This window comes from Scyliorhinus canicula, chromosome 1 (genome assembly GCF_902713615.1).
Source record: "Scyliorhinus canicula chromosome 1, sScyCan1.1, whole genome shotgun sequence".
NCBI lineage: Eukaryota > Metazoa > Chordata > Chondrichthyes > Carcharhiniformes > Scyliorhinidae > Scyliorhinus > Scyliorhinus canicula.
In genome coordinates, this window is record NC_052146.1 from 97,745,079 (window position 1) to 97,759,917 (window position 14,839).

Below are 14,839 nucleotides of genomic sequence, written 5' to 3' on the forward strand. Positions count from 1 at the left end.
CTGAAAATCCTTGCTCTACTGGGTCTAATAGTCGTGAGGCATAAGACACTGGTCGTAACTGCTCGTGCCGTTCCTGAAGGAGCACGGCCGAGAGGGTCAGATCTGTGCACGCTACCTCAATTGCATAGGGGGAGAGCGGGTCTGGAACTTGTAGTGCAGGTGCTGCGCTAAGGGCTTTCTTTAACTCTTCCACAACCTCTGTATGCTGCGGAAGCCATTCCCAAGGGGCTCCTTTCTTAAGGAGGTCTGAAAGTGGGGCTGCCTTGGTTGCAAAACCATCAATATGGTTCTGACAATACCCAACCAGTCCTAAAAATGACCGGAGGGCTGAAACATTTTGGGGAAGAGGCAATTTGACGATCGAGTCAATTCTTTTGAACTCGATCTCGCGTTTGCCATGCGTGATGATTGTACCCAAATACATCACTTGATTCTCCAATATTTGGGCCTTTCTGGGGTTAACTTTACATCCGATTGAGTTCAAAAGTTCCAGGAGTTCGGACAGAAGCGTCATGTGCTCTGCCTTGGTGTCTGTCTGCAGTAATAGGTCGTCAACATACTGTACCAGACATTCGGGTCGGGAAAATTTTGCTAGTCCATTTGCCAGCTGTCGGTGGAAAATGGAGGGGGAATTGTGGAATCCTTGTGGGAGGCATGTTCACGTGTACTGCAGGCCTTTGAAAGTGAAGGCAAATTTGTACTGGCACGCCTTTGCCAATGGGATTGACCAAAAGCCGTTGCTAATGTCCAATACCGTGAAATATTTGGTGTGGAGTCCCTGCTTGAGCATGGTCTCAGGACTTGTTGCTACCGTGGGGGCTACTGCTGGGGTAACTTTGTTGAGTTCCCGATAATCAATGGTCAGACGCCATGATCCGTCGGGCTTCCTCACTGGCCAAATAGGGGCATTATTAGTCGAGGCTACTGTCCTCAGTACACCCTGCTCTAATAAGCTCTCTATAACTTTTCCAATTTCTCCCTCTGCTTCTAGGGGAAATCGGTACTGCCTCTGTGGTCTCGGGTCAGGTCCAGTAACTTGAACTTGTCCAGTCATTCTGCCGCAGTCATGCCGGTTACTGGTAAATGCTGTCCTGTGTGTGTTCAAAACTGCCCTAACCTGTTTGTCCGTGCTAAGCGTGGTCGGGTCAAAACAATAGTCGCCTACTGCGCTAATCCTGTTTGCGTACTCTCCTACTGTGAGCGTTGCGGGTGCTCTGTCCGATTTCGCCATTCGCCAGACACACTGATTTACTGGGTCGAACGACAGGCTGTGGGCATTCATAAAGTCAATGCCCAGTATGTGTTCTGCTGTGCGGGGCAGATTAACTAAAACAATGGGGTGTCTGGTGGAGATAATCCCTAGTTGGATGGGTACAGGGGCTGTAATGTGTCCCTGCTGCGAGTGACCTGTAAATCCGCTGAGTGTAATTGTGGCTGTAGTGGGCCACGTGTCTGCCTGTGGTGTACTGGAGGAATTAATGGTTGTGCGGGACCCTCCTGTGTCCCAAAGTAATTGGGCTTTATATGGGCTTTCCCCAAATTTTCGCCGTGACTACCGGTCTTCCGGATTGGTCCCAGAGGGTGTCACAGACCCAAGTGGGGGAGGCCGAACACCGTCAGTCCGTTCCGTCCACATTGGTCTGTCCTGACTGCGTCCCTATACTATGGATAGGCTTAGCTTTGTTCCTGGTCAGAGTGCCTGTCTGCTGGCCTCTCTGAGATTTCTGCGGGGCGTTGCATTCCCTAGCGAAATGCCCTAACTGACCGCAGTTATAAAATTCCTATGATTTCGGTGGGGGGCTGTTCTTTCCCTCATTTACCCATGCGGGGTTTTGGTGCGCTCTCACTGCCTGAATATCTGCTGCAGCCTGAGCTTCTTCGGGGTTCTTTACTGTTATTTTGCCGTGGACAGATTGCTCTCAAGCGCGGGACGGTCTTTTCAATACCCATTTCTCATTATGGGCCTCTTCTGAGGGGTCATAATTGGAGCAGACATTCTGTCCTGCATCTGTGGCATGGGAGATGATGGTGCGGGTCCATTTAACCATATTATCTCGGGTTAAATGTGCGCGGTCTAAACCACCAAGAACGGCAGTGTAATGAATCCACAGCCTTCCTGCGAATGCTGTGGGGTGCTCGGTCCTTTTCTGCCTACACTTACTTAGGCCTTCGACTGGGTCTCCTCTGTTGTACCCTATCGCGTCTAAAATAGCTGTTTATATCTCTTCGAGGGTGCCTCCTCCAACGTTTTGTGGGTCGGGGAGGGCTGCTACTACCGATGTGTCTAAACTCAAAACTGTGAGCTTAACCTGCTCTCGCTCATCCAGGCCGTACATGATCGCCTGCTGTTTCATTCGTGCGAAGAATTGGTGGGGGTCTGCAGTGGGGAGGAACGGGGTGATTTTCTCACACGCGTCCCTTAGCTGTGTTACGGTTAAGGGGGTGGTGTACGTGATCTCGGGTGCACCTTCTGCAGTTGCTTTTCTTTTGGTGATGACTTTGGTGCGGGTGCTATCTGATCTGTGGGGGGTTGGGGCACTTTCCTTTTCTGTTGCGCTGCTGGCGCACATGTTCTCTGAACATATCGCTGCGCTGTTTCACTCAACTCCTGCCAATCTGGGGCATTTTCTTCTTCTAACTGTGTCCCAAATGTCTCTTGGAAGCCATTCTTCACAGAAAGCCGAGATTGCAGCTGCGCAATCTGCTTCCTACATTTTGCGTGGTCCACTGTGCTTTGCCTTTGCTCAGTGGTGGCAGCATGGAGTGCCCTTAAAGCTGCCTTTAGGTCGCTACACTGCTTCTTCAGTGTCTCTACCTGATTTTCTGCTTCGTCTCTTATCAAGACTGCACGCTGCACATCTTGATAGGCTTTTTCATACTGAACTTGAGAGCTGCTCAGATGGGCTAGACAAGACTGATGTGCCCTCTTGGCATCATCCACCTCTCTATCCTTATCTGCCAGTCGTTGTCTCAATCCTATATTCTCCTTTTCGATGTCCCTGACATCCACTTTGCTCATTCTGTTCTTCTCCTCTAACTCTGCTCGTAGCGTCCTGACGACCTCCTCTGTGCCTCGCAATTATGCCAAGCAGGACACAATTTCAATCGGCTTACGTGCTTTACTTAAACTCTTCTTGTGAATTTCAGATAGGTTCTCCCACCAAGTATGTCCTATACTCCCGGGACCTGTCTCCTCATTCACACAAAACTCACTCCAAAGGGGCCATCCTTTCCCTTTGAGGTACTTCCTGAGTTCCAGCTCCCAAACGGGACACTGACCTACTCTGCTGCTGCTGGTCGCTGCGACCACAAACTGCTCTGGGTTCATGAGGCGTTCCATTGCCTGCATGGCCATTTATTTTTCTCCTATGCTCTCTTAAATTTGGAACGAGGGATAATAAGGCAATGCTATAAAATACGGGTACGGCTTTCGCTATGTTCCGAATTATAAAACTCCCGGCAGTTTGTTGCAACAAAAATCTCACGGTTTTACCTTACAACCCTGTTAGTTACGCATGCAAAAACACACTTCTGAATTAGGAGTATTGGTTTGAACTACTTGAATACTTGTGGTTTTTCCTTTTCCCAATTGGATTTCAGATTCAAATTTCTGGGTTCTCTCGGAGTGGGGGGGCCACTTCTAGTCGAGTCCTGTCGGATGTCACCACGAAATGTTGCTCGTTCTGGGTGAGGGTGCTTAACACTCAATTTGGCTCTGTTTCGTTACTTAGCTTTGGAGTCGCCAGGTATCGTTAAGATACCGCCACAAGTTTCAAGGTCAAGTTCAAAGCAATAAAACCTTACACCAATTAGTAAGTTCAAACAAGACACATTTATTATATTATAGTAATCTACTAATCATGCATATAAAACTATAAGACTAGGCTAATCCTACCGCTAATAGGCCAAATACTTATCTGGATAAGGGGACTGCCGGATCAGGGAACAACGGACTCTAGCTTGTCCTGGGTCCGCAGGCTTCCAGTAGTTATGGTCTAAAGGGGTCAGGAGTGTCTATTCCCATAGCGTGCGTTGTGACACTTACTTGTTGGCGGCTGCTGTCCAGACCTCTCCTCCACAAGGTTCTTCTGCTGCAACGGTGTTCTGCTGGGAGGGCTAGCTGGTCAAGGAGAGGCTGGCAGAGAGAGTGAGCTGAGGTCGCGGGCTCTGTCTTATACTCCTCTCAGGGTCTTGTGCCCACCTGGGCGGACCCTCTATACTCTCGCAATCGATTGGGTCTCTTCCCAATCGATTGATTTGAATTCCCCAAAAACGGGGCAGTATCTCGATCACTGGGGAGGTTCTTGGGACTCATTGTTTTGGGCTTCTTTGGCGCCGAAAAGTCTGGCCTTCCATTGAATGTATCGATTAGTGTTAACTTGTTTCTTTTGTGCCTGGGGATCGCCCGGTATCGCCTCATTAATAGTGTTAACTTGTTTCTTTTCATAGCGTTGTCTGGTTTCAGCAACAGCCAAACTGGTTTCTGCAGCAGTCCAAATATACAAGCGCTCTGCAAGCTGCTTGCTTTTTACAACATGTCCATTTTCCCTGCATTCCTTACAATCTTCCATTTTGTGTTTGGGCAGTGGTCACCCCAGGTGGCTACAAGCCTTGTCCGACATTTTGGTCAAGCCAAATTGCTGCCGCAGTTGGTTCCAGGATTGGAGGGTGGCTGTCACCACTGGGCTGCTGGAGTGTTTTTTGGGTGGGGATGGGGGTGCTGCCGTGGCGAGGGCCCGGAGGGAGGTCCCCATGCAGGAGGCCTCCACCGCACGCACCCACTCAGCCTCTGGCTCCTGGATCCATCCCCTTACTCGCTCGGCTGTTGCCGCCCAGTGGTAGAATTGTAGGTTTGGGAGGGCTAGGCCCCCCCCCCCCCCTGGATTTTGTTTTTTGTAGGACCTTCTTTGGGATCCTAGCATTTTTACCCCCCCCCCCCCCCCATACGAACGCCATGATTAGTTTGTCCAGCGCTTTGAAAAAGGCCTTGGGGATGTAGATCGGAATGGATCTAAACAGGAAGAGGAACCTGGGCAGTACGTTCATTTTGATCGTCTGGACTCTCCCCGCGAGGGAGAGTGGGAGTGTGTTCCATCTTTGCAGGTCCTTTTTTACTTCCTCCGTCAGACTGGTGAGGTTCCATTTGTGGATCCCTTTCCAGTCATGGGCTATTTGGATCCCCAGGTAGCGGAATTTGTGTCGGGCTTGTTTGAACGGCAGCCCCTTTAGTGCTGCCCCCCCCCCCCCCCCCCCCCCCCCCTGCGGGTGTATGGGGAAGATCTCGCTTTTGCTCATGTTGAGTTTGTAGCTCGAGAAGGCTCCAAACTCTTTCAGGAGCGCAATGATTCCGTCCATGCTGCTCTGTGGGTCCGAGATGTAGAGGAGCCGGTCATCTGCATAGAGTGGGACTCTGTGCTCTCTGCCTCCCCTTCGGATCCCCCTCCAATTTTTGTGCTGCCCTGAGTGTGATTGCTAGCGGTTCGATTGCTAGTGCGAACAGCAGCGGGGACAGTGGGCATCCTTGTCTGGTGCCCCTGTGCAGCTGGAAGTATTGGGAGTTGGTCATCCACCATTTATAAGGGACTCCTGAGTCATCCCGAGTTGGCATAGATGGAGGCCCATAGCATGTTGGTTTTACGAAATGGAAAAATGTCACACAGGTGCAGTAAACTTTCAGAGTGGAGAGAATCTTCCTCTGCACTTAATTGTGATTCGTCTGACCTGTCAGTAGTGCACATACCATATGGAGAGAGTTCCATTAACATGTTTCAGCTTGATTAATATCAAGTTTCTTGTCAGCAGCTGAAGAATATTCCGTAAATCCATCAAAGATGCCAAAAGATTGTACCGGACCAAGCTCGAGTCCCAGGCTAGCCACACGGACCCCCGCCATATATGGTAAGGTCTGCAACACATAACTGGCTACAAGATGAAGGCATGTAAAATCGCCGGCTCCAATGCGCCCCTTCCTGATGAGTTAAACCATTCTAGGTACGCTTTGAGCAAGAGGTCTGCGAGAGCGAGCCCTCCACCACAGAAGCCGCGGATGAACTTGTATCTGAGATCACCATTGCAAAGGTCAGAGCAGCCCTCTTGAAGGTCAATCCACGCAAAGCCACTGGCCCCGATGGGGTACCCAGATGAGCACTCAGGTCTTGCGCGGATCAGTTGGCGGGGGTATTCGCAGACATCTTCAACCTCTCTTTACAACAATCTGAGGTCCCTATCTGCTTCAAGAAGATGACCATCATCCCTGTACCAAAAAAAAGCCAAGCAGCGTGCCTTAATGACAATCGTCCAGTGGCTCTGACATCCATCATCATGAAGTGCTTCAAAAGGTTAGTCATGGCACGAATCAACTCCAGCCTCCCGGATTGCCTTGATCCACTACAGTTCGCGTACCGCTGCAACAGGCCCACAGCAGATGCCATCTCCATGGCCCAGCACTCAACCCTGGAACACCTAGATATCAAAGACACCTATATCAGACTCCTATTTATCGACTACAGCTCAGCCTTCAAAATCATCATTCCTACAAAACCCATCTCCAAACTCCGTGGCCTTGGCCTCAGCTCCTCCCTCTGCGACTGGAACCTGAGCTTTCTAACCTACAGGCCATAATAAGTAAAGATACGCAACAAAACCTCCTCCACGATCATCCTCAACACCGGTGCCCCACAAGGCTGTGTCCTACTATACTCCTTATATGCCTATGACTGTGTGGCCAAATTCCCCTCCAACTCGATCTTCAAATTTGCTGCTGACACCACCGTAGTGGGTCGGATTTCAAACAATGATGAGACAGAGTACAGGAATGAGATAGAGAATCTGGTGAACTGGTGCAACAACAATAATTTTGCCCTCAATGTCAACAAAACGAAGGAGATTGTCATCGACTTCAGGAAGCGTAGTGGAGAACATGCCCCTGTCAACGTCAATGGGAACGAAGTAAAAAGGGTCGACAACTTCAGGTTTTTAGATGTACAGATCACCAACAACCTGTCCTGGTCCCCCCATGCCGACGCTATAGTTAAGAAAGCCCACCAACGACTCTACTTTCTCAGAAGACTGTTGTATCACAGTATGGTATGGAGCCTGCTCGGCCCAAGACTGCAGGAAACTACAAAAGGTTGTGAATGTAGCCCAGTCCATCACGCAAACCAGCCTCCCATCCAATGACTCTATCTATAATTCCCGCTGCCTTGGAAATTGCAGCCAGCATAATTAAGGACCCCACGCACCTCGGACATACTCTCTTCCACCTTCTTCCGTCAGGAAAAAGATACCAAAGTTTGTGGTGTCATGTGAGAGTACCTTTAAGAAATGGATGTTTAAGCAATGTACCTTTAAGAAATGCAGCAGCTCATATTACTGAAGTGATGTCAGAAGGTGGCGGTAGCTGAGTTGAGCTCACTTCTGCTTTTTGGGAGTTTTAGTTTCAGTTTGAGAGAGCAGTTGAAAAGTACCTGGCTGGTTTGCTGAGAGCTGCATGGAGAAAAAGAGCTTGGATGTGTCTGTGTTTTGCAGTAAGCTGGGTCCGCTGTGATCTCTACCAGGAAAGACTACCTCTGAATTATTTAGGTGATCTAAACTCATAATAGTAATGTCTTTAACCTAATGTGTTTCTGTTTAAAGGTCTTTTGGAGGTTTGAAGGAACATTTTGAGGGATGATTTAGTGTTGTATTATTTTCGGGGTTATCATTGAAGGGGTGTTAAGGGATCCAATGTTTATTTAAAAAGGTTAAGTTGAATTCATGGAATAAACATTGTTTTGTGTTTAAAAACCCTTGTGTGCATAATTGTAATACTACACCCGGAGACCAAGCCGTATGCTTCAAAAGCAACAATACATTAAAGGGAGAGGTTGCTTGAACTCCATGATACATTTTGCGGTTCTGAAAATGCCGCTCCCATAACAATTGGGGGCTCGAGGGGCATAAAAGTCTATCTATTGGATTGGCTTTTGTGAACTTAAAGACAGTGAAGGTTTGTTGCTTTTCCGGTGCGATATTTGAGTTTAAGTGTGTTGTGGACAATGTCTCTTTCAGAGGCTCAGAATTTTTTGGGGGTTGAGAATGTCACGCGCAGTACCTTACGGACAGAGACGAAAAGCAGACTGTTAGATTTGGCAAAAACATTGCAGTTAACATTACCTGACAAAATGCGAAAAGATGAGGTAATTATGGCGGTGGTTAAGCATTTAAAGTTGCCTGAGATAGAGTCTGACTCATTGGAAATGGGTAAAAATTCAGTTGCAAATTAAACAAATGGAACATGAGAAAGAATTAAAGCGGCTTGAATCCGAAAGAGAGGGAGGAGAAAAAGAAAGAGAGAGAGAGAGGAAAAAGAAAGAGAGAGGAAAAAGAAAAGGAGAGAAAATAAAGGAGAAAAGAAAGAATAGCCCTAACAGAACAAAAGGAAAAAGAAAGGGAGATACAGATCAGGGAAAAAGATAAAGAGAGGGAGTTTGAACTTCAGAAAATGGCCATGAAACATGACAATCAGTTAAAATTGGCAGACATAAAGGGAAACATACAGTTGGATGATAGTGATGAGGATAGTGAGAAGGAGCATCATAGTCGAAGGCTTGGTGGGAATCTATTTAAATATGTCCAAGCATTGCCAAAGTTTGACGAGAAGGAAGTGGAAGCCTTTTTCATTTCATTTGAGAAGGTAGCGAAACAAATGAAATGGCAACAGGACATGTGGGTGTTACTGATTCAAACAAAGCTGGTAGGTAGAGCTTGTGAAGTGTTTGCATCACTACCGGAGGAGGTATCTGGAACATATGAGGAGGTGAAGAAATCCATCTTAAGTGCATATGAGCTAGTGCCTGAAGCTGACAGACAAAGGTTTAGAAATTTAAGGAAATAATTTGGTCAAACATACATGGAGTTTGAAAGGCTCAAACAGAGTAATTTTGATAGGTGGATAAGGGCTTTGAAAATAGATCAAACGTACGAAGCTCTCAGAGAAATTATACTTTTGGAGGAGTTTAAAAATTCAATTCCTGATGCAGTGACAACTCATGTGGAAGAACAGAGGGTTAAAACTGTGAGATTAGTAGCAGAAATGGCAGATGATTATGAATTAGTTCATAAATCAAAGATTGGTTTCCGACATCAGTTTCAGCCGGTTAGGGATAGAAACTGGGGACATGAGAAATACTCAAGTGGTAAAGGTAAAGGTGATCTGATGAGAGACAATAAAGAGAGTGTACCTCAGATTAAAAAAGAAATCCAGGAGGGTGGAAAAGAGATGAAAAGAATTTACTTGTGTGGGTAAAGTTTACTCATGTGTATCAGGAGGTGCAGGTAAAGAAGTCACAATTTTAAGAGATACAGGGGCTAGTCACTCTTTAATGGTAAGAGATGAGGAATTGTGTAGTTTGGGAAGAATGTTGCCAGAAAAGGTGGTGATATGTGGAATTCAGGGTGAGAGGAGTAGCGTTCCATTATATAAGATAAGGTTTGAAAGTCCAGTGAAGAGTGGTGAAGTGGTAGTAGGAGTAATAAAGAAACTATCTTGTCCAGGAATACAGTTTATCTTGGGTAATGCTATAGCTGGATCGCAGGTGGGAGTGATGCCTACTGTGGTTGATAAGCCAGTGGAAAATCAGACAACTGGAGGGTTGAAGGACGAATATCCTGGGATTTTTCTGGATTGTGTAGTAACTCGGTCGCAAAGTCACAGGGTAAGACAAGAGGAGAAATCAAAGAGTGAAGATGAAGTTGAAGTGCAATTATCAGAAACGATTTTTGATCAGATGGTTGAAAAAGAACAAGAACAGGTGGAGCATGAGGTGGATAATTTTAGTTCAGGAAAATTGGCGGAGTTACAACAGAAAGATGTAGAAATAAAACGGATATATCAAAAAGCATATATACGGAAGAGGAATCTGAGAATATACCAGAGTGTTATTACCGTAAAAGTGATGTCTTGATGAGAAAATGGAGACCTTTACATATGCGGGTGGATGAAATGTGGGCAGAAGTTCATCAAGTAGTATTGCCGGTAGGGTATCGAAAGGAGGTGTTGCGAGTTGCACATGAGGTACCAGTGGGAAGTCATTTGGGAATTAGGAAAACACAAGTTAAAATCCAGAAACATTTTTATTGGCCTGGACTACATAAAGATGTCATTAAATTCTGTCAATCATGTCACACATATCAAGTGATAGGGAAACCTCAAGCAGTGATAAAACCAGCGCCCTTAATACCCATTCCAGCATTTGAGGAACCTTATATGAGGGTCCTAATCGATTGTGTAGGACCACTTCCTAAAACAAAAAGTTGGAATCAATTTCTTTTGACTATAATGAATGTGTCTACTAGGTTTCCAGAGGCCATTCCAGTACGTAATATTACAGCTCAAAGGATTGTGGAGGAGTTACTTAAATTCTTTACTAGATATGGACTATCCACAGAAATTCAATCGGATCAAGGATCAAATTTTACTTCAAAGTTCTTCAAAGAAGTTATGGATAGTTTAGGAATAAAACAATTTAAATCAACTGTGTATCATCCAGAATCGCAGGGAGCATTAGAAAGTTGGCATCAGACATTAAAGACAATGTTGAGGGCGTATTGTCAAGATTATCCAGAGGATTGGGATAAAGGAATTCCATTCATATTGTTTGCAATTAGGGATGCACCTAATGAGTCTACCAAATTTAGTCCCTTTGAACTAACTTTTGGTCATGAGGTAAGAGGACCACTTAAATTGATTATGGAAAAATTGGTGGGTGAGAAATCGGAAATTACACTATTGGATTACGTGTCAAATTTTAGGGAATGATTAAATAGAGCAGGTGAATTGGCTAGACAACATTTGAAAGTTGCACAAAATGTGATGAAATGGGTAGCGGACAAGAAATCCAAAGTTCATAGTTTTGTCAGTGGTGATAAAGTTTTAGTGTTGTTACCGGTGGTAGGTGAGCCTTTAAAAGCTAGGATTTGTGGATCGTATCAGATTGAAAGGAAATTAAGTGAGGTGAATTATGTGGTAAAAACACCAGATAGAAGGAAGACTCACTGAGTGTGTCATGTGAAAATGCTTAAAAGGTACTTTGAAAGGGAAGGAGAGAAAAAGGAAGTTTTAATGATTCTAACTCAAAGTGACAAACCAAATCCAGATGACTGTGAATTTGACATACCTCAAATTAAATTGGAAAATGAGGATGGTCTAAAAATTGGGATATATTGTTAAGTTACCTTCCAGACGAAAAACGAACTGACCTGAAAGAGTTATTTATATCACATGGGCAAGTTTGTAGAGATAAATTGGGAAGTACTAAAATGGCTATTCATGATGTAGATGTGGGAAATGCTGTTCCTATCAAATAACATCCATATCAGCTTAATCCTTTAAAATTGGCACAGGTTAACAGAGAGATTGAGAGTATGCTGAAAAATGGCATAATTGAAGTGGGTTGCAGCCAATGGAGCTCACCCATAGTGATGGTACCTCAACCAGACGGTACCCAACGGTTGTGTGTGGACTATCGTAAGGTGAATGCAGTTACAAGAACGGACTCTTATCCTATCCCACGTTTGAAGGATTGCATTGAGAAAGTGGGACAATCTGTTTTTATTTCCAACTTCCAGATGTGGAAAGAACATTTAAAACATCGTATGGAGTTCTTCGATCGACTTCAGGAGGCGGGTTTGGTGATGAACCTAGCCGAAAGTGAATTTGGAGAAGTCCGAATCACTTTCCTTGATGAGTTTCCAATACCCTCAAGACAAAGGGAAATAATGCGATTTCTTAGCATGGATGGATTTGATCGAACCTTTGTGCAAAAGTTTTGTGGCATGATTACTCCACTGATGGACTTGCTAAAGAAATGTCAAAAATTTCAATGGACAGCGGACCTTCAACGGGCATGTGACTGCCTGAAAGCTGTGATAACCGATGCTCCTGTATTGGAGAATTGCAAGGGACTCTGTGATCAGATTGAACTGAAGTATCTAACTTTAAAGAGAATTGCCGAGGCGTAGAGGAGTGGATGGATCGTGTATTGACTTTCTTGTTCAAAGAGACTGTCAATCGAGAAGGATTTCGGTTGGAGGAAGAAGAACGGGAAAGATGGACTTTATTATTATGCCTGTGTGCAAGTGTTGTTTTTTTCGTGAAACGAAAAAGTATATTTACTGTGTACATTTCTTATTGATGGTGCAAAGGTGAAGAACGAAACCATCTTGAAGTTGATGGTTTATTTTTTTTCTTGGGGGGAGGTGTCATGTGAGAGTACCTTTAAGAAATGGATGTTTAAGCAATGTATCTTTAAGAAATGCAGCAGCTCATATTACTGAAGTGATGTCAGAAGGTGGGGGTAGCTGAGTTGAGCTCACTTCTGCTTTTTGGAAGTTTTAGTTTCAGTTTGAGAGAGCAGCTGAAAAGTGCCTGGCTGGTTTGCTGAGAGCTGCATGGAGAAAAAGAGCTTGGATGTGACTGTGTTTTTGCAGTAAGCTGGATCCGCTGTGATCTCTACCAGGATAGACTATCTCTGAATCATTTGGGTGATTTAAACACATAATAGTAATGTCTTTAACCTGATCTGTTTCTGTTTAAAGGTGTTAAGTCTTTTGGAGGTTTGAAGGAACATTTTGAGGGATTATTTAGTGTTGTATTATTTTCGGGATTATCATTTAAGTAAGGGGTGTTAAGGGATCCAATGTTTATTTAAAAAGGTTAAGTTGAATTCATGGAATAAATATTGTTTTGTGTTTAAAAACCCATGTGTCCATAATTGTAATACCACACCTGGAGACCAAGCCGTGAGCTTCAAAAGCAACAATACATTAAAGGGAGAGGTTGGTTGAACTCCATGATCCATTTTGGGGTTCTGAAAACACCGCTCCCATAACAGAAGGCACGTACCAACCAACTCAAGAACAGCTTCTTCCCTACTGCCATCAGACTTTTGAATGGACCTACCTCGTATTAAGTTGACCTTTTCTCTACACCTTGCTATAACTATAACATTATATTCTGCAGTCTCTCATTCCTTCCCTATGTACGGTATGCATTGTTTGTACAGCATGCAAGAAACAATACTTTTCATTGTGTACTAATACATGTGACAATAATAAATCAAATCAAATCAAATTAAACTCTGCTGCCATTCTTGAACTCTCTCCCATTTTAGGATCCTCTTTAAAACTCACCTCTTTAATTAATGTTTTTGCCTGCTCCTAATATTTACATGTATTTATTTCTATTATGTAAAGTTGGGTAGGACAACAAAAACATTACAGTTCTATTAATCAAGCGGTTGGAAATTAAATGGAAGGAAAAGACTGCATTGACATTCGTCCGTTTTACAAATGTTAGCAAATGACAACATGCATGAACTGTTGGATTATTGCTCTCTGCGGCCAGTGTAGACAGACAAACCTCCATCTGTTCTTTCAATGCAGTGTGAGATACTGCAGTTTTACCTTACTTAAGCTTAATGAATTGGAAAATGGCTTATCCAATAAATGTACAGAGCAACAAGGGTCATTAGATAAAGCAACACCCTGATTTAAAAAAGGTCTTTACTCCTTCCCCCACCAACTATTTTCCCTTATCTCACCTCAAGTAGCTATCGCAAGGTGGGTTTTAATTCTGCAGGTGCTGGCAGCCATTGGCATTTTGCACGGGAGATTGTTCTTCAAATACTGACCCATGTAATAAACATCGAGAACCTAATACATTGTGGCCACCAGCCTAAAGCACATCTTGTTATTTTCTATATATTGATTTGAATTGACAAATCATGAAAATTGTTCGCCATGTTTCAAGGATAACTGAAAATGTTCCTTTTTTTCAGATTTCCTATCCGTTCCAATTTTTTCCCAGGTGGTAAGCGAATTGTTAAATGTGCAGCAGCTAGCTTAATTAACAATTTTCTAACTGGTACACTGGGCAGGAACATTAAGCAGCATATCAGAAAGCAAAGGCTGAACAAAAGAAGACTTGCTGACGATATCATGAATGCAGTCACCAAGAAGGAACAAGTCATAGCCATCAGAAATCATTAAATGGATTGTGCTATAAATGGAATTTAATCATTAAGAGGTGTATAACAGTGATGTTCAACTGAATGAATATATTATTAATAATTTATCATGCAGTTTTTACAATATTTAATACTGTCAGCCTGAGGAGAAATGTTACGCATTTGAGTGGCTGACTTTTCATGTCACTGTGGAGGTTGTATTGCCCGAACAATGACCTTTGCACAGTAACATGTTGATAGACTGACCTTATTGCTTTCAAAATCTTTACAGTTTTTATTCAAGGTTTTTTTTTAATGTCCAGCATGTCAAACCACTCCAATGGCCAAGCCTTCACTGAGAGTGTGCCTTAACCTGCCTTTTATTGCAGTGGATCTGGCTTGGGCCCTTTTGTAAGGGGTAACAAAGGCAATCCACACCGAGTTGTAGAGAAAAGCAAACGCATTTTATTTAACACGTCAACTATTATGTACCCAATTATTTTTTCCACTTAAGGAGCAATTTAGTGTGATCAATCCACCTACCCTGCCCATCTTTGGGGTTATGGGGGGAGGCCCACGTAGACGTGGGGAAAATGTGCAAATTCTACACAGACAGTGACCCGGAGCCGGGATCAAACCCGTGTCCTCAGCGCCGTGAAGCAGCAGAGCTAATCACTGCGCCAAGAGATGAATAGATTCTTGACTAACAAGGAAGCCACAGGTTATTGGGGGTTGGTGGAATTTGGAGTTTAACTCAAAATCAGATCAACTATGACCTTATTGAATGGCTGAACAGGCGCGAGGGACTGAATAGCTTACTCCTGCTCCTAATATATATGTTTGTATTTTCATAT

The 14,839-nt window shown here is 44.2% G+C and overlaps 1 pseudogene; it reads left to right on the plus strand.

Moving 5' to 3' along the window:
- Positions 1 to 14,028, plus strand: part of LOC119973730 — a 52,292-nt pseudogene extending 38,264 nt beyond the window's left edge.
- The last annotated feature ends 811 nt before the right edge of the window (positions 14,029 to 14,839 follow it).